At 44.0% G+C, this 21632-nt stretch overlaps 1 protein-coding gene across 2 annotated transcripts in view; it reads right to left on the reverse strand.

Moving 5' to 3' along the window:
- The window catches only part of JAG2 (jagged canonical Notch ligand 2), a 319544-nt gene that overhangs the window by 188324 nt on the left and 109588 nt on the right, over window positions 1–21632 (reverse strand). The window lies entirely within an intron of this gene.

Here is a 21632-nt window from a genome sequence, read left to right on the forward strand (position 1 = left end):
ATTTAGTGTTTATCCAAATTGGTCTTATAAAGAACAATGGAATGGAAGAACCTTATGAGTGAAGTGAGAAAAACACATAAGAGTTGTAGATTTGTCCAATTGAGTTACCTAACGGCATTCGGAGGTTTGGGCAATCTGACTATGATTAACAAAAAACATTTGTATTGTAAAAATAATTTGTAAGAATTACAAAGGGTTACAAATCGAGAGTTTGTGCACCTTGTTGAATTCAGTAGTCAAGGATATGGAGAGTAAGTTATGCACACATGTGGAATGTTCAGTTCAAAGACGCTTAGCAAGTAAACTACCATTAAAGCAGTGGATTTGTTAACCATAGACTATTACAAAGTTGAGCAATCCAATAAGAAGGGGTTTAAAATTTTTATAGAAGCAATTACCTCTTTAGTAGATTCTTGGAATCCAATACCCAAGGGGAAGAAAGATATCAGTAAGGAAATAGCAATGGTCTTTAGCAATGGGTTGAAATTCTACCCCAAGCGATAGCCGGAGGTTAGACATATTGCAAGCACTCCTCCCATCAACTTTTGTGTTTAATGGTGTTTAAAGGGCTGGTGTTACTTAGTGTTTTGTCAAGAAAGGCATTCAAATGGAGGTCTCTGATGTTATATTGTGCACACCTCATTTTCACAACACTTTGGACCAAGAGTACCAGCTGAGGTGTTTTCTGAAAACAGAGTGAAGTAGGAAACACATGGCTATGAAGTAGTGATATACATTTCTGATCATCTCATATCAATTCAACAGAAACTTATTTTCAACTGAAGTTGGGGTAAGGAGAACATCCCCTGCAATGTTTTATGTAGATAATGCAGTGATATTCAATGAACAAACCGTGGAATCACACTGATCTATACACACTTCCCAGAAATATTGTAGGAGTAACCATTATGAAGTGCATTGAATGAAAATCCAATTCATATTATCTAATAGTTCTATGACCTGTATAAGTGCAAGGCTGAATGAGTAGATCTTGAAACAGTCACATTACTGTTGCTTGTGAGGTCAGTCTGAAAATAAGTTGCTGTTGGCCTCTTCAAATGTATAGATTGAAATAATAATGCACAGCTTTATTAAATAGCCCAGTGTGATTTTATTACATACACGGTGACTTCTCTTCGAACTACTGATAGCACCTTATCAAGCACAGGTTATCCCAACACTTGTATTTGCAGCACCAATTTAGTTACTGGAAATAGCTATGATCTAGATTGATTCAAGCATTCTGCCATACTGGGAAGGAGGTAAGGTGATGGTGAATGGGGTAGAATTAGGTCCAGGGGCACCCAAGCCCACAGGGACAAGGGCTGGACAGCAGGAGGTGACACTCCATGTGGGTCTTAAACCTGATGCCAGCCAACATGTGATCTGCCGGACACATTGTGCGCCACTATCTGCCTTGATCGTCCGCAGGACATCGGGGTACTGGGGTAGCTACCCAAGCCCCGTATAGCTACATACTGCAGCACAGACGGACTGTCTCAGAGAAGTTAGAGTTGGGGGTTGTTTTCACTTTTTGGGTTAGTTACTTCTAGGGAGACACTAGGATAGCTAGCCCACTGCCTCCGGAGACTGGATGTAGATTATAACTGGAGAAAAGTTCCAGGAGGGAGAATCTACGGGTGGACACAGTATGTAATGTATGGTCTAATATTAAAAATATCAATAAAAGGCTTTATACAAAAATTTAATAAACATAAAAGATTCCCCCATATTGTGTTCAGATCTGTCAAGATATCACCAGTACAGTCTTCATTAAATGTGTTATTTGATGTCACCCATACAATTATAAACACTCTAATAGGAGCTCAAGGGCATAGCTGTACTATGTAGCATACACTTCACACTCTTCTCCCAAACAGGTCTAGTGGGTAATCAAATCAGATATTCTTCAGATAATCTAAAGTATTTCAAGACTACTTTTAAGCATGATCTGAAAAAAAGGTCACTAGAGACAGAAATTAACCAGATTTCAATCAAATCCATATTGCCCACATGTTGTTATAATAAAAAGTGTAATTGTATTTAGCAAATACCCACACTTTGAGTTAAGATTAAAGTTTAAGATGTTCCATTTTGGTTTTCTGCCATAATTTTAAATGGAAGGGGTAGCAGTGGGTTTGGGGAAAAATATATAATTAACATTATGGACTTAAAGAACGACTGGTGTATACAGGAGTCTGAATTATCGATTAAAGAATGAAGATCACAAAAATCACAACAGCTTCTGACTTGATACGGGCTGTCACAAAGAGAGTTATTTTGCTTTTGGATCCTAGGCTTAAAAACGGTTATAGAATGAATTAGACACAAACATATTTACTTTTAAAGTGTACAAATTAGGAAATGTGATGTGTAACATGATGTAGCATTTTATTTAAATATATTTGTAAAGGTGTAGTAACAAAGAATTGTTAATATTCCTAATATTGTTAGATAAAGGTACTTAAAAGTAACATTTTCCCGCTGGTCTTAGTGCCGTCTCAATCCCACTACTATAGATCATGCAGGAATTTTGAGCAAATCATTTTTATAATTTTGACTAATGTTAAAAAATTAGATCCAGGGATTTGTTTTTCTTTCACCCGGCTAATAGATGCCTCTGCTAACCTTTCTATGTCCTCCTTATGACTTGTGTTATATCAATGTTAATCAAAACTGTCCTCTTTCACAAAATCCCTGTTAATGTCAATGCACAATTCCTTCTTTAAATAAGAATTAGTACCCCACAGGCACCCATGTTTACTAAAATTGTTTTTTTCATATGATCTCTTCAATGAGAAAAGCCAAAATTTATTTTTGTCTGAACGCTCAGTACTGTTGGCATAGGTTCAACCTTTTTGGTTCCACAATACAATGACCCCCATGCCCATATTTTTGTCATGAGTTTTACAAAACAGCAACTCAAGGTCAATGGGAGTTTCGCAGTGCGATTATCATTGACCCTGGTTTGATTTGTGCCTGTAGGGGGCATTAGGTCAAGTCACATAAGTGAGGTAGCATTTTCATCAGGGCAAATAGGAAGATGCTGGGTGGTAGGAATTTTGTGGATTCCTGTTAATTCTAGAAGTTCACATCACAGAAATGCAAGGTAAATATGCAATTCGGGCAAAGGTTAAGGTTTGCAGGGCATTGCCGGTAAGACAACTTTATGGGATCCATGCAAGGCATGCCACCTTGGACTTCCCTGGATGTCTAGTTTGCAGAAATGTCTGGGTTTGGTAGGTTTCCCAAGGTGGCAGCTGATCCTAGCACAAAAGGTGCAGTCATACAGCATAGAAGTAAGACAATATTGGGACTTAGCCCAACTCTACTACCCTCTTGCATTTAATAACATTTTTAAAAAAGCATCCAAAATCAAAATTTCCCTTCTTGACAAAAAGATGAGGATGCTTCAGTCCAGGAAGTTACATTAGCAATAAAAAAAACTCTGGCGTCAAGTGGGCTTTCTGCCCCTCCCACCAGGGTACACTGGAGCTAAGGACCTCTTGTCTGCCCAAGGAGATATTTAGCGTAGTCATTTGAGGGGTGGAATTAGGCCCAATGAATGCCTAGGCGAGTGCCACCACCCATTTCTCCAACCAAAAAGTCCCTGATGTCTACTTTGCTTTCTGCTGCCGATCCCCAGCCCCGCCGGGCAGACTGACGGTAACAACCCTGGGGCTTTTGGGTGAGGGTGCGCTCCCTTCACCAAATATAATCGCTGGAGGTCTGGTGGGTATGGTGCCCCTTGCCTGGGCAGATTGGAGCAAACTGTCCCCTACCTGCCTCCGATAGGGGACAGAAATACTGCTGGGGTTGTATGGGTGATTGGGGGTTAGGCCTGATGCCTGGAAGGGCCTCCTCCACCCATTTTGCTTTTTAGAAAAAATCCCTGGTGTCTAGTGGGTTTTCTGCCTCCATCCCCCTAGGTGAAGATTGGAGGCAAAAACCTCAAATCTGCCCCCACTGTTGGGAGGGGCAGAAATACCTTGGGAGAGGAGGGAACATTTGCCCCACCCCTTAAAATGGTCCCTGGTGGTCTAGTGGGTGGAACCTTGCTTGGGGATCACCCTCCTGCGGCGGTCCTCAAGATACTCGCTTTCCTAATATATGCACCCTAGCACTGAAGCAGTTAAAGTTGAAATGAGCCAAAAGGCCCCTTTCATTTTCACTGAATTGACGTCAGAGCACCACACACGTTAATCATTATTTCAGGGGAAACAAATTAATTGCCTCAGAAGCTGGGGAAGCTCTTCCCAGCTCCTAAGGCTAAAATAAATTAAAGCAAATCCCTATGGTTCCCACACCAGAGGGCTTTCCTGCCTCATGGGAGAGCCTGGAGCCGTCCTCCGCACACGAGCAATGGTGAACCAAACAGGTTAATAAAGTAACCTTTTTAAATGATAAGGCAGGAGTAAGGGTGCACTTATCTTTTCACACAGGGCTTGTAAATGTTTTTTTTTGTTTCATAAGTGAAGACAAAGTGAAAACTGTGATTTATATTTGTCACACGAGTTTAGACTGATCTATGGTTTTGAATTGTCTGAGCCTTGATGATGGTGAGATGTGACTTAGTATGAAAAACCACAGAACCCTAAGGGGATGCACATTCTGCTTCAAATCACTGAACAATATTATAAACTCAACCTTTCCCAAACTGAAGACATGCAAATTTCCACTTAACGCCAAATATCCCATCCAGGGACATGGTATTTCACAGTCTGCAAGGCACAGCCATTTCTACTGAAAATACCAAAGAGCAAAGATGAGACTTGAGGAAGGTTGTAAAGCTTGAAAAGACTTGTAGGCAGGCAGTCAACTACACATTTTTGGACCTCCAACAGACTCCCACACAACCATCAAACACACACACTCAGGCATGCACGCAGTCATACACCATGACAGATCCATCAAGGCACTATCACTCACCGCAATCTAGGATCACACAAACAGCATATGCCCCCACTACAAACAGATGGACACAGACATACCAGCAAAGGGCAACACCAACTATCATACAGCCATACAGTCACTATAAAAACTGACAAAGTGGTTATGATACACTAAAACAGTCGCACAACCACACAGCTACCTTCGTTTTTGAAAAAATCAGTTAAACAAATAAATTAAAAGAAAACTAGTGCATACAATTACCACATCAGTGATGTTCACCATTCATTTCACTGGTGATGTTATATATGATTACTTTTCAAGTATCATGCCATAACAAATTAATTTTAGGTTTTGCAATCAAAGTATAATACATTTAACTGTTATTGCATTGTATTTCTTAGATTTTTCAGGTGACAAAATGAATGTTTTGCACTACATGAACAATAACTATTAACTTTAATTTTAAGAGAATTTTTTTTATGGAACATTTTCATGATTTGTTTTCTAACCTTTAACAGGTGACTGTGTGGTGACTATTGATAATGTCTCTATCTGAACTGTTGTGCAGATATTAGTTTTTAGTAAGGGAAAGCTTTTTTCCCCGACATCTCACTCAAACTTTTACCCTCCATCCCTTATTAGATCTGCACGAAACCTGGTATCCCTGCATGGTATTTAACTTGCTATACCAAGAGAAAGCTAAACGTGAATTCCTGCCAAATTTCGTGCAAATTTGTCAAAGGGCATCAATAATATTAGAAAACAAACAGTCTCCATACACCCCCGCAAACATTCAAAAGGTCTGCATGGAACACAACATAACAGAAGTAAAAGTAAGTTACACAAGTTACCCTGAACCATTCTTTTTTTTTACATTACTTCCTTATTGATTTTATACAACTAATTAAATTCCAACCAGGGACACTGTCAATAGTTTTACTGATATATAATCAAACTTCCCCACTTTCCATTACCACCCTCCCTCCCTCCGTCCCCCAAAATGCATCTAGATAATAACAGGATCTCTTCTTTGCTCCCAGTATGCAGTAAGGATAAGAAGGTGCAAGGACCACCAGCAGCCATTATATGCATGGTGACATCTCACACATTCATAGCTCGTTCCACATCCCAACACTATACTCTCTCTTGACTTCATTTAACTTAATGGTAAGCAATTCACAGTAAACTAATCACGTGCAGTTCCCTCGCAGGAGATAAATGTCCAATTTGGCCTCAATAACTATAAGAATCACATCCTATGCATCACCAGAAGTGCTAAAAGTTACTAGTCCCTTTGAATTCCGAATTTATGTAGGGCCACTATCTTGCCATTGACCATTTGCTCACATCAATCCATCAGGTACTTTATTTGTCTTTCACACGATGGCAATATTTCTTTTGGCCACTACCATGGAAAGATCTATAAAATTACAATATGGTTTGTGCCTTAGCTTTTGCTATCTGTCCAAGTAAACACATCCCCAATACCGAATCCAGATCACTCGCCTCCTTGATCCATTCCATCACCATCGTACAATACTGCCTAATCTGTGGACACTCCCATACTATCTGAATGAAAGTCAGGCAATGAGTGTGCACATCTGTGGCACACAGCAGGTGCCCTGGGTACATCTTTCCAATCCTTGCTGAAGTATGCGTGAAGCACACAATTGAATTGGGTGAATATAAAACAGGTGGGTTTTTTTTTACATTTCTTTATTGATTTTTTAAAAATAAAGCAAAACTAAACGATAGAGCTACACAGCTTGCAGACACAACTCTAGGATGTCATCGATCATGTTAATGCACAAAAATATAATCAAGATAACCAAAGGCATCAAAGGTATAGGTAGAGACAAGCATGGAACAACCAAATCAGTAATTATGAGGAAACACAAGAGTTCAAAACAAAGGGAGGGTAATTACCCTATTACCCGTTGGCATCCGCTCTTTTTATCCTGGTGGGGCAGGCTCAATTCTATAAAGATGATGTTATCCCCCCTTCTTCTTTATACTATCTCCATGCTCCCTTTGCACATCCCAATTTCTTTCTTCAAAAAGATTGACTCTTTATTACTGAAATTTCTGTGGAATGGCAAACGTCCTCGGATAGCTCTTGCTTCCTTACGAAAGGATAAGGCTCACTCCGGAGTACGTTTTCCTAATTTTAAGGAATATCACCGAGCCTTCTCCTTGAAACAATCAATCCGCTGGTTTTCTTCTGTCCTTCCTCATTATCCTCCTATCTGGTTGAGTATAGAATCCTCCTTCATTTCTCCATTTACTTTTCGTGAATTCATGTCCTTTACATCTTCCTTAACTCGGCTTCGCACGCCTATCATTTCCCATTCTCGGAATCTACTTCTACCATTTTTATCTTCGTCTTATCCCTCCCGCCTTTCCATACACGAACAACCGATTTAATACAATTCACTTCGTAAAGTCCGTAACCGCTCCATCTTCTGGAAAACTTGGCATTCTCGAGGACTATGTTGGATTTCTCAATTGCTTTCTCAGGGTACTCCTCTCTCCTTTCAGGAACTTCAATCCCTTTTTTCATTGCCCACTTCTACCCGAGCACAGCACGCTGCCCTTCTTCCAGTCTTGATCTCTTATCTTGATTCCCTTTCACCCTCCGGCGATGTTCCTTTAGAATGTAGACCCACTTCCCTCTTGTTGGAAGCTTCTCCTTCTGCGTCTGCTCTGTATAACTCTTTCCGCTTTATTAAAGATAGACTGAAGTCTCGTATTGAGACTGCCTGGGAATCCGATTTTTCTCAGACTTGGCCTGTACCTCTTTGGGACAGGATATGGACTAAACTTCATAAAACCTCTAGAGCTGCTAATACCACCCAAACTCTATATTTCATTTATAACAGAACTTTATTCTCTCCATTGGCTCTCTCCCGTTTTTCATCAGACACTCCCTCTACTTGTTGGTCTTGTCCTCATTCACCTGCAGATCTCAAACATATGCTTTTTGACTGTCCTCCTACTGCTCAGTTCTGGCAATTAGTTTGGAAGCAAATACAAAAAAAATTTCACTTCCAGGTTCCCTTTTCCCCTACACTAGTTTTTCTAGGTTCCCTCTCACCGGAACTTCCTCTCTCTCCCAGTCATTATCTTTTACTTGACCTCTTTATAGCTGTAGCTATCCATACCATCACATCCAACTGGAAACAAGCTGCAAATATTTCCTACCAATCTTGGTGGAATGCGGTCTGTTTTCATCACCGTCTGGATACCAACTATGTTTCCCCTATATCCCTGGCTATTAAACGGGACCTGATTTGGCTTCCCTTGGTAACATACCTTTCTTCCACTGCTCCTGCATATCCTTCTCCTGATCTCACCACGGTTGAAGTACGTAAACCCCCATGATTTTCTTATTACCTGATTGCTGTACCTATTAATTTTCGATATATTGTTTTTACCTTTCATTTATATCCACATACCATTGTTCATAAATTCCTCATGCTTGTTATGCTTACTTTACATGAGAATTGTTGTTGTATTGCTTATTTTATATATCTGCTTACTGTAACTCTTACTCCCCATTTCCTCCCTCCTCTCCTCCCTCTTTATTTTCTTCAATAAATCAAACTTTAAAAAAAACAAAAAAAACAAAGGGAGGGCTGTTTTTCAAGGAGAGGCGGTGGAATGGCCCTGGGGTGGGTAGTCTGGGTCTAATCTGTAGCGGTATTTGCGCAATGGCCCCCAGATAGCCATAGGATAGGAAGAGGGAGGTTGCAAGTCTGTGTAATCTTCGCTAACAGTTTCGCAGAATTACATACTTTTGAGCCAGGCAGAAGTTGAGAGAGCCACGGTGCAGCCTCAGTGGAGCGCAATCTCCAGCTTAGCTGGGAGCGCGGTATGTCTGTGGTGTATCCCAAAAGTGCAAGAAGAATGCCTGGGGATAGCTCCATGACAGCTATTGCAGAGACGTGTGCAAAGACAGAAGTGTGTATCACAGGACAGGTCCAGGCTAGATGGGCGAAGTCAGCCATGGGGACATGGCAGTTGACACATATATCAGATTTGGTGGGGTCAATTTTAGCAATATCCGAGGGTGAAAGAAATGCGGTAAATAATTTTAGAATACAGTAATAAGTGTCTGCAATTCCACAAAATATTCTTGATTTGTCAACAGTAATATGTCCATATTTTATCCATGAGGGGACACCTAGGTCCCTCACCCATACCCATCGAACCCTTGCCGTGGTATCAGGTTTTAGGGAGATGCAAGTACTATAAAGCTGGGAGACTAGGCGATCACCATCCCCACTGGTTGCAACCAACGTTAAGGGGGAAATCTTCTGGGGCAATGGAAAAGTAGGAAGCAGAGAACGCAATGCATTATTTAGTCTACGAATAATGAAACGGTCCAGCAAGGGCAAGTCATGCAGGGAATATTCCGCAGTCGGCTGTACAACTTGGCCGTCCGGGAATAGATCACCCAGGGAGGAGATGTTGTGGCGGCGGAACACTCGATGTAAGACCATTTCTCTGGGCAGTGGGAGCAAGGGATTATCAGCAAGGGTGAGAGCCAGGGAATAAAGTAGGACCCCACCCAGAAGCTGCCTCAATTTACGCCATGCCCACCAAGTCTTGGACACTGTCTGGATGTCCTTGGCGTCTAATGAGATGCTCTTCGGCAAGATTAAAGCGTGTGGAAGATCACCCAACTGGGACCAGTCTGGTCTCAGATAGGGATTGCCAGCGTCCGGATGATACCAGAAATGGGAGTACTGGCATTGGGTGACCATATAATACAAGGAGAAGTGGATACCCCAAGCCCGCTGTGCTCAAAAGGGAGAATGAGTGTGTCCCAGCAGACACGTGGGCGACTACCAGCCCACATGAGGCGAAGGGGAAGACCACGCAGAAAGCAGAAAAAGTGTGTGGTAGTGCGATAGGAATATTAAAAAATAAAAATATAAAACAAGGGAGTATGACCATACTCATGATAGATACACGACCATCAATGGATAAAGGCAGCTTAATCCAGCGGTCAACCTCGGAGGCAAGTTTGGACATTACCTTTCTGTAGTTTAGCTGTAGAACTTGATCCCTGCCACTATGGAGCCATACGCCAAGGTATTTTGTATTGCCAGCTACCCAAGTAAATGAGTAATCAGCCTGTGTCGGCTGCGCCGTGGCGGTGAACAGAAACAGCTCTGATTTGGCCCAGTTGATTTGGAGCCCAGACAGAGCACCAAATCTGATCACCTCCTGCACCAAGTTGGACACGTTTTCAGATGGATATCGAATGAAAAGCAAGATGTTTACCGCGAATAGGGAGAGCAAGAGCGGACCATGAGTAAGTTGGAGACCACGGTGCAAATGACAGCCCTGAATGCAGTGGACCAGAGGATCCATAGTGATGATGAAAAGAAGGGAATGAGAGAGGGGGCATCCTTGCCTGGTTCCCCTCATGTTAGGGAGCGCCACAAAGAGTGAGCCATTGACACGGAGGCGAGCCACAGGGTTGGCATACAAAAGCCTATTCAGGGAAATGAAAGTTGGAGGGGGGTAGGAGAACAAGAAAGGTGTAGATGGCCAAGGTTTCACTAAACAACGCCTATAGATGGGGAGCCAGTATATGTTTAAAGTACTTGTGGAAGGCCCCTGTCAAGCCATCCAATCCGGGAGCCTTTGAGCCGTCAAAGTTATCAATTGCCTGTACAATTTCTTCTGCGGTAATAGGCTCGACAAGGAATTGGCGTTGGCCATCCGTCAGCCAGACCATCGCCACCTCCTCAAGATAGGAAGATATATCAGAAGAAAGATCGGAGACACAGGATGCATATAGACTCCGGTAGCACTGATGGAGTTCCACCACCACATCCTCGCAATCAGACAACTGTTGTCCAGATTACGAGGACAGCTCCGTGATGTTATTCTGTGAGTGATTGGGTCTCAGAAGGTGGGCAAGAGTGCGACCCGGGCGCTCTCTGTCTCTGTAATGGCGAGCCCTGGTATTCCTCCCCATTTGGGCAAACTCCGGGTCAGCAAGGTCAAGGAACTATGTGAACAACGCTGAACGTCTATTTAATCAAGGATCCCCACCCTGGGGGCCATTTTGTCAATGCCACAAAAGGTGGACTCCATGCCATGAACGAATGTCAAGTAAAATGTCTGCGTTTTGGAGATACACTCCGCGATTAAAGGCCTTAAAGGCTTCCTAAAGTGTGACCTGCGTCTCCACCGATCCCACACTCAGCTCAAAATATTCCAGTATAGCAGTGAGCACCTCCCCACGGTACACCGGGTCCCAAAAGGACTCGCTAGACAATCTCCAAGTACATTCCATGCTGCAGCCATAAGGGACATGAAGGCAGAAAAGAATCGGGCTATGGTCTGACAGTGTGTGTGTGGTAAGACCTTAACTTCCCACAACCAGAGGTCCACATTGGCAGAGAATAGCCAATAGTCCAGTCCGGTCCAGACAGAGTTGGGGGCAGAATAAAAACAAAGTCCTGAAACAGAGGGGTAGAGGGAGCGCCAGGAGTCACAAAGCACATAGTCTTCTATGATGTTCCGCAGTGCATCTTGTGTCCGAGGCCTCCCACTAGAGTGGTAGGCCCTGTGTCACAGTCCCGCAGCAGCCCCCGTCCCATGGTATCGCCACAAAGTGCAGCATTCATAACATGAGGCAATGATGGCGGTAATTAAAGGTGAGGTAGGGTTGCCGGAGCCTCAAATGATTGCAGCCATCTTGGTGGCAGTCATAGCCAGGCCCCCATATAAAATGGGTGTCAAATGTCATCTTTTTAGAGTAGGCCAACATGGATTTCCAACCCCTGTCCGCAATCCCTCTCTAAGTTATCCTCCTATCTCTGCTTCAGGCAGGTTATATATGATTAAACGGTGGGTGCTATAGCCTGCATTAAAGCTCTTACTACATGTCTCATAGTCCCTCCCACCAGTCAATACTTTAGTCAACATCTCCACCCTGTCAGTCTTACACTCTTCCCCCCCCCCCACCTCTGTTGTATCACTCGTACCACACCACATTATAGGCCAAAAGTGGTCCCCTGTTACACCATATTTTTCATTGAGACCTTAAAAGGAGAAACATTTGCCCCCTGCAAATAGGTCACCAACTACCCTGATCCCAGAATCATACCACAATTTCTACCTGTATAAACAAGTCATGTTATGAAACTGTGAGACTCCAAAAGGCGGATTTCGGAAAGTACATTATCCCTGTATTTAAGGCACACTTTTTACAACCGTGGGTCGATGCTCTCAATGAGGTACAAGTCACAGAGTCAGGCCTAGCCAATAATACAGTGAGTACACTGGCCTCACCAAGCACTGTCTGAATACCTCTGCATCTAAGATTTTCAGGACACCCCAACCACCTCATTGACTTTAATCAGTTGTGCAGCCATACAATGAGCTTCTAGATTTGGAGTTTCCATGCCACTCTCTTATATCAGTTGCATTCACACTACAATAGTAAGTCTCCTCTTATGAGCCCATTTCAAACTTGACAGTATCCCATTAATTTCCGCAAAGAAGAACCTATACAAAATCAATAGGCGCAACAAAAAATATTTTACCTGTCGCGAGAGGATTAACCTTTTTATAACAGCCACCGGTCCTAATAGCAACAATGGTAGTTTACAACTGAATTGGATAGACGCCATAACAGATGTCAACGCCCTCCCCAAATTCACTGTATGCAACTATGCATCATCACGGTATACGTGAACCCCCAGTTTGTTAAAACTCTTCACCTCCCACTAGTGTGAAGAGCTGAGGTACATACATACATACATATATTCCAATTCAAGCGGATGACAGACCCTTCCCCAAAGCACTGTACTGTTTCCCTCACCTTGGGTGGGCTCTGGTTACGGTCAAGGAAAAACAGCGTATCGTCTGCATAGAACGGGATCATATTTATTTCATTCAGCAGTTGCACTCCCCAGTCCAGTACCATCTCTCTCATTACATAATCCAACGGTTCCGTGGCTTTTGCAAACAGTGGCGAGAGAGGGCACCTCCAATGCATGCCTCCATGTAAGTTTCAGCTCGGCGGGTATATGCTCCCTGTGCGGACATGTCCCATGGGCTTGTATTATAGTAATTACATGCATTTTAAAATGGCTACTCAAAATCCCATGACACGCAGTACTCCAAAGAAAAAAAGCCATAATAAGGTATCGAAGGCCGTCTTGATATCAAGGGACACCACTGCCTGATGTCCAGATGTAGCTGTTGTCTAATCTAACACAAGAAACGACCTGTAAATTTTGACATGTGCATTTCGTCCCGGTAGAAAGTAATTTTTGTCTGGATGGACCAACTCTCTCATATGGGGCAGGAGTCATTCTACTTCACCGTTCCAAGAATGTTATACTTTATATTTAACAGAGTATGAAAAAACATCAAGCGGATCTTGCTCTCCCATTGGCAGTGCTATCTACAATTACCTTCCTAGCTGTATGTGGCTATTCGCTTGCCCGGGAAGCCTCTGCAAACATAAACAACAATTTAGGTGCCAGTTTCGGTTTCTGTGCTACATAAAATTCAGGTGGCAGTCCATCCATCCCTAGTGCTTTACCCCATGCAAAGTACCATTGTAGTTTACTCGCTTGTTAACGGCGCATCCAGCTTCTCCCTCACTAGGTCATTAACTTTCATCAAAGGAAGCCTTTAGGTATCGCTAAACATCTGCGATGCTTATTTCAGTCATTAAAAAAACAGCTTAATTTAATATGTTGGGAAGGCCTCATTTGCACCTGTCTGTGTTAGTTATGTTCCCACTCTCCTCCCTTACTGCGCAGATGGGTGATGCAAGATGCTCTGTACCAGTTAAAACTAGGGGAAATAATTAGCTGCAATTATAAATCTCCAGTTAGCATAAAAAAAATTGTCGATCTTTGTCAAATTCTTGTCAGCATGTTCACAGAAATCCACACGTGAATAATGTACTGTAAACATAGGCTTTAGCTTTTCTCACTTCTTTTGGTAACATGACTTTGATTTAACCTGCAAATTATATTTGGAACCAAGTAAGCAACTCACACTAGTTGCACTCTTTCTTTAACTTATTTCAACACAGAACTGTTCGCTCTTAACATTTTGCTAGTAGTTCTAGCTCGAATAACGTAGTTATTTGTCAGGAATGACACATTGGAGATGTAATTTCTGATGTCATTTAACGTGTCATGAGTGATATAATATGTGAGTTCATAAGCAGTGTATGGCGTAGGCGTAAGTTATAGTTAGGTCTCTAAACTATAACTGTCAAATTACAGTCATTTTTCAAATGTGTAGGCATTAGTTTTTAACTCATTTTAACGCCAAACTATAAAGTTACCTTAACTGTTAGTTGTTCCGATTAATATCTATCTATCTTTCTATCTACTACAAGAGGCCTCCAATAGAAGTTCTAGTTCGCACCTAGTTTCCATAGCAAAGCGTTTTTTGTTTTGCTAATAACTTGGGCTATGTTCGATGAATCTTCACGAAATTTTCAAAATTAGTTTGCCACACACTTCAGTTTCTGTTTGGAAAGTTTCGGGGTGATTCGTCAAGCGAGGGTTGAGAAAAAGTGGGGCTCCAAAACACGTTTTTTTCTTCATAGAGATTGGCTGCTACCCCTTCAACCAGGAAGGTGTGGCAGCTGTCTTGTCACTTGTACTCTGCTGAGTACCAAGAAAAAATTAAAAGAAAAAAAAAAAAACAAGGCGGCAGGGTAGGATTTGATTGACCCTCTAGGCCTGGTGGTGGGACCCAACAGCGACCCCGCCTGGAGTCAAAACCCCATTTTAATTTGATATTTTTACGAAATGTTGCCACAACAAGAAAAGAAAAAAAAAAAACAAGCAGGGTCATCTACACTTTTTTCTTTTCCAACACCCCCCTCCCCTCCCCCTGTGTAGGCCAGGTCCCATTGGGAGGGGGGTATAGATTTGGGGGGAAGGGGAGCGCGCATAGCCACCACCTCCCAAGGCTGATTTTGCCCCCCGGGGACCACATCCCCCGGACGATTTCTGATGGGGGCACTTTTGCGGGCCACATTGGGTCACAGGTACCTCATTTCTGCGGCCCAGTTGTATATGAAATGGGGAGGGAAGCCGCGTGCCCCACCCTGATATAGTTGTGGGCCCCATGGGAGCAAGACCCAGGGCCAAAAGCAGCCCGGGCAAGGGGGCCACATACGCCCCTCCCCTAAAAATGGTGCTTGGCACCAGGAGATGGGGGTAGCTGGGACCAAAATCAGCCCACTGAGAGGGAAGTGTGCCCCCCTCCCCCAAAAATGTGTTAGGCCCCGGGAATTGGGTCGCCGGCCCAAAATAGCCTACCGATGGGGTCACCGGGGGGGCAAAATCGGCATGAGGAGGGGGCCCACTGGATGGCTGCCTTTGGGGGGTTGACTACAGGGCCTTGTGGCTAACCCCCCCACTGTGCAACATCAAAGGCCGTGAGCAGCATGGGGTTGGCTGCATGTGGAGGGGGTGCCCTAATGTAACTATAACGCGCACCCTCGTCATGCACTGCTCATTACCCCACATATTACATCAGTCATGACATGTTCTATGACATCATTGACAATATCACTGCAATATTTGCAATAAAATTATTGATGAGTAAACTGTGCATGGCACGGGCATGAGTTATCGTTTTTTGAGATAACTATTACTGATGAATTTTTATGGTTTTAGGTGTGTAAATATCTCAACCCAACTATAACGTCTCTGTAGCTTTTGTGTTTTTCAGTGAACATACACACACACACATATATATATATATCCACACAGGTTTCAACGCACAATGCAGCAGACTCAATCCCGCCGCGGCACCGTCAAGAAACAGGAGACCCAGATTTCCGTGAGTAATTATTTATTTTCTGAAACGGACAGCATAACGTTTAAGCCTTCCAGAGGCCTTGGTCATATATATATATATATATATATATATATATATATATATATATATATATATATATATATATATATATATATATATATATATATATACACACTCACACTCACACACACACACACATATATATTCACAAAAACAAAGGTTAAAACTGACTTTCTAATTAGTTATGGTAATAAGATCTTAACATAGGTTTTGAAAGAAAAACCCAGATATTCACTGAAAAAACGAAAGGTTGAAGGGAAGTTACAGTTAGGTGCTGAAATTAGATAAGTACAAATGTTTACAAAACTAAAAACAATGAAATTCGGAAGCCCTGAAGGACAAAACAAGCAAGCAAATTACCCTACCTACAGATGGATGAGCTGTTACAGTAGTGCGCCAGGAGACAGTATGGCCAGATACTCATGTATCTACCAGGCAGGTGTTCTACTGAAAGTGTATCAAGGGAGAAGATACCCTGAGACACCTCTGGGAGAAGCATCATTTGTGGTTGCCAATACCAGAGTTTGCTTGCCCCAATTTTGAGAGATCTTGCCAGATGGCTTAGTCAGAAATATCCCATGAACTACTGCCGCTGCTAATGCCTCAAAGTCTCACAGGCTCTAGATATAGTGCAAAAGATCACACTGTGCACCCCTTGTTGCAGTACCACATTGAAGTGATGTTGTGCACGATTACCCTGATCATTATGCCATTGATGATGGGCAAAAAAGGTCTTTAGGCATGCCGGATGTCTCACAACTCCAAGAGGTATATTTGACCGTGTTGCTCAGTCTGAACCCAGAGACCCTAATTTCCAAGTTTTTCAAGTGATCTCCAAAGATCAAATGTCTGTCTCCATTGTGAGATTTGTAGGAGACCAAGAAAACTATTTTCCGCAAGTACGATTGGCATCAGACATTAACCACTGAAGGTCCAGAGCAGCTTTACCAGAGATGTGGCTGTGGTCTGAAAGGCTCTGTACACACTTGGATTTTCCCTTGTTGATAGCAAACCCCAGGGTGGAAAACATTAACTCTGTTGGGCATAGGAGCTCCAAGACAGGCTCCGGTAATGTCAGGTTCAACAACCGGTCGCTGAGTTTCAGGAATATGTGTATTCCGATCTGAGAAGATGCGTTACAACCTGTGTTGGGACCGTAGTGAATGTCTGGGGACCAATGCAAGGTCAAAGGGCAGGATGGGTATTGAAATTGTTCTGACCCCACCACAAACTGGAGTAACGAGTTCCACAAATTGAGGTACATAACCAAACTTGGGCCTCAATCATCTTGGGAACTAAGTACAGAGAGTAGCATTCCATTTGTCTCTCCTTCTCAGTTACACCCATAGCTAGTCAAATTTGCATTTCTCTTGAGAGAATGTCGTTATCCCCTGCGGTTATTTGTATGTAAACTGGAAGAATGTGAGGAGTAATAGCCAAGAAAGTAACGGCATAACCATACTGAACAATCTTAATGACCCATTGGTCCGATGTACTCAAGCACTAGCAGGGCAGACAATGCTGAATTCCAATGCCACTGTCCCAAAATGGATAATGGACAAGGGACCAGAAGAGGTTTGGTGGCAACCGATGAAGAGGAGGTGGAGGAGAGGTGATGTTGCTGTCATGTCACCCTCAGTCTTTGTGCCTGTCCCTAGTGACACAAAGAGTGCACCTGCTGTTGGACAGGTTGCGAGGGCTGACTTTTGAAATAGGCAACGCTCCTCAAATACTCCTAAAAATTCCTGGCATTGATAGGTGGAATTGATTAGTATGGGAAAATAACTTCAGAGACCAAGTTGTAGTTCTGCTGTCCTTCAGGTATTTGAGAACTTTCTCAACAAAATTCTTGGCAACATCAAAAGGCATGTTCATGAAGGAAGCATGAATGTACCTAGAAAATCCCTGCAATGCACCAAAGCATTATAAGGCTGGTGCCCATAGCATGCGATGTAGCATGAGTGGTACCCACACTAGAATGATAACTGTATAAAGCAGCATCGCAAACTGCTAAGGTAAAAGCAATGAACAAATTATCCAGCTATGCGGGAACAAGGATGAAGCGGCCCAGAAGGAAAACAGCATTTAAGAAGTGCAGCACCAGACTGGCTGCAGAGAAGACCCTCTTCACCCATTCCATCTGCCCTCTTTCACTCCCTGTCCAGTGGATCAGCAGGGGAAGAATTAAGATTGATTACTAGTGGATATATAAACTACCGAATGCTCTGGTGTCAAATGCAGACTCAGGAATTTCAGATCACTCGACGTAGGTGTGTCAAGAGTCAACAGGTGTACTCACTGGCAGGGATGAAAAAGGTTTTTGACTAGGCCACCATCATCTAATCAGTCAGGACCTCAAAAAATAAGGTATTTATTTATTTTATTTTGAAAGTTTTATATAGCGCGAACAAGATCTTTGCAGATATCAGAGCGCTTCACAGACAAGGGAACAGCGTGTGGGTAAACTAGCAATTGGGGTGGGGAAGATACAAGTGGGAGCATAGTCATCAAGATACATCAATAATGATACAAGTGCAATATAATTGATAGCGTAAACACTCAGGCAGGTCAATAACATAGAAACGTAGAAAGGATTCTGCCATTAAGAGTCAGGGTGCAAGATTTCAGGAAGAATATTGCCGTCTGTTTCTTCTCTGGGAAGCATCAAGTCTAGAACTTTCACAGCTGTACCAGCTTTCACTGGAAAAAGATGCACTCTCCTCTGTGGGAAACAAAAAAGGCACATTTAGATTGGATTCTTCGAAAGTATCAAATCCACTGTTGTTCTGTGTTGTTCTGAAGAGGAGTGTATAAGCCAGGATCTCCATAATGAGAGAGGAGTAAACGATCTGCCTCCTCATCACGTGGAACAATCTCAAGGCCTTATTAATCATTAGCGACTAAGGCAAAACATTTCTGCAGCCTCTGGCAGTACTAGTACTGAGGAAAAGGAACTGGACGAGAATACTCCTTAACTAGATTATTTACATGATTAATGGTGCAATGTAACAGGGCAAACCCATGCAAAAGAATGCTCTGATTCAAAGATTAAAGTTCGGGCCAGATCAAGTGACACCATAGCAGTGAGTGGTACAAAAGGGGGTGGTAATGGACGGAGCATCTGACCCAATCAAACACTCACACCCAGTCAAAAGATCTGGGTTTAATCCATCACCGTTCTTTAGCCCACTCTGCCACCCCAGTTCAGACATGGCTATATGTAAATCAGTCTGACCCTGTGCCTCATGGGAACAGTCCAGCCCGAACTGCAAAGCCATGCCTTCCCTGGACCGGAAACAAGCTTCCCAGGACCGGTTTCTGGCATTACAGCCGTCTTCAGCCCAGCTTGCTTGAATCCAGTGGCAAAGTGAGCAAGGGACTCACGTCTGAGCATACCCTGCCACACTTATGGCGGCCAAAAGCGGTACAAACGGGGGTGGTAATGGACGGAGCATCTAAACCAATCAAACACTCACACCCAGTCAAAAGATCTGGGTTTAATCCATCACCGTTCTTTAGCCCACTCTGCCACCCCAGTTCAGACATGGCTATATGCAAATCAGTCTGAACCTGTGCCTCATGGGAACAGTCCAGCCCGAACTGCCAAGCCATGCCTTCCCTGGACCGGAAACAAGCTTCCGAGGACCGGTTTCTGGCATTACAGCCGTCTTCAGCCCAGCTTGCTTGAATCCAGTGGCAAAGTGAGCAAGGGACTCACGTCTGAGCATACCCTGCCACACTTATGGCGGCCAAAAGCGGTACAAAAGGGGGTGGTGATGGACGGAGCATCTGAACCAATCATACACTCACACCCAGTCAAACGATCTGGGTTTAATCCATCACCGTTCTTTAGCCCACTCTGCCACCCCAGTTCAGACATGGCTATATGCAAATCAGTCTGACCCTGTGCCTCATGGGAACAGTCCAGCCCGAACTGCCAAGCCATGCCTTCCCTGGACCGGAAACAAGCTTCTGAGGACCGGTTTCTGGCATTACAGCCGTCTTCAGCCCAGCTTGCTTGAATCCAGTGGCAAAAGCTTTTGGCTGCCATAAGTGTGGCAGGGTATGCTCAGACGTGAGTCCCTTGCTCACTTTGCCACTGGATTCAAGCAAGCCGGGCTGAAGACGGCTGGAATGCCAGAAACCGGTCCTCGGAAGCTTGTTTCCGGTCCAGGGAAGGCATGGCTTGGCAGTTCGGGCTGGACTGTTCCCATGAGGCACAGGGTCAGACTGATTTGCATATAGCCATGTCTGAACTGGGGTGGTAGAGTGGGCTAAAGAACGGTGATGGATTAAACCCAGATCTTTTGACTGGGTGTGAGTGTTTGATTGATTCAGATGCTCCGTCCATCACCACCCCCTTTTATACCACCATAGCAGTGAGTGGCACCAATTAAGGAGGGAGTTACAAAAGCCTACGGTAGAGCACAGAGCCGGATTGGGGAACTTTGCATGGGGTCAGTTGACAGCAAGGGTGAGTTCACTGGTAGAAATTTGCCTGGACTTCCTAACTGATATATAGGACAGCAGATGCCCCAGTGATCAAAAACCATCTTGCAAATCTGCAGCACCGCTACTCAGAAGGTCGAAATTTTTAATGCTGTCTACGTAACATCTCCCTGGAATGGGATTATCTAAACAGCTACGAATTTTATGTTTTTAGTGTTTCCTCTGTGACTTGTCCTTCAACTTACCTGAAAAAACCAACAAGAACGGTAGCACCCTTGAGACTTCGAATTGTACCAGCCCATTTTTCTGTATTTGGTCACAGAGTTTGGTTTTCCGTTCCCTTAATGGTCTTAAGATGCATCAGGAAGCATTTGTCACAGGACAGGAGCCATGCTTGGTGCCTACCACCAAAGACTTATATTGTGCTGGTCAGTGAACAAAATCCAGCCAGGTCATCCTCTCGCTCACGACGAATCCCGAGAACACCAGACTCTGCTTCCAGGAAGGAATGAAGGACGTCGCTGCCTGGATGCAGGACAGCTGCCTGAACATCAATTCTGAGAAAACAGAGGTCCTCATCCTCGGACCCTCAAACTCCGCCTGGGACAACACCTGGTGGCCCTCCGCCCGGGGCAGTCCTCCCACCCCTCCTGACCACGCACGAAACTTCAGCATCATCCTCGACTCCTACCTCTCCATAACCCGCCAGATCAACGCCGTCGCTTCCACCAGTTTCAACTGCCTGTGCATCCTCCGTAAGGCCTTCAAATGGACCCCCCCCGACCGTCGCCCACGCACTCATAATCAGCAGACTCAACTACGGCAACGCCCTCTACGCCGGAATCAACAGAACTCTCCTACACAAACTCCAAACCATCTAAAACTCCCTAGCCAGACTCGTCCTCAGGACTCTGCGGTACGAACACATGACGCAACACCTACGCGACCTCCACTGGCTCACCGTCGAGAAGAGGGTTACCTTCAAGCTCCTCACCCACGCCTACAAATTCCTCTACAACATAGGACCCGAATAAGAGAGTCTCCTTCCACATGCCCAGGAGGAACCTCTGCTCCGCCGACCTCGCCCGGTCAGAGTTTCCCACATCCGCAGAAATAGAACAGGCGGGAAAAGCCTTCTCCTACATCGCAGCCAAGACCTGTAACGAGCTCCCAGTGAACATCAGACGCTCTCCGACCCTGCACACCTTCAGGAAGGCCCTCAAGACCTGGCTCTTTGACTGATCCGGAGCTGCAAACACCCCCCCACCCCACCACCCCCACCCCCGAGCACCATGAGACCCTCACGCGTGAGTATCGCACTTTATAATCCTCTGATTGATTGATCTCTTTGCAACACTCGAGAAAGCTTGAATCCTCTTGTTTTAGGGAGAGACAGGACTACA

The sequence above is a fragment of the Lissotriton helveticus genome, chromosome 9, assembly GCF_964261635.1.
Source record: "Lissotriton helveticus chromosome 9, aLisHel1.1, whole genome shotgun sequence".
Classification (NCBI taxonomy): Eukaryota; Metazoa; Chordata; class Amphibia; order Caudata; family Salamandridae; genus Lissotriton; species Lissotriton helveticus.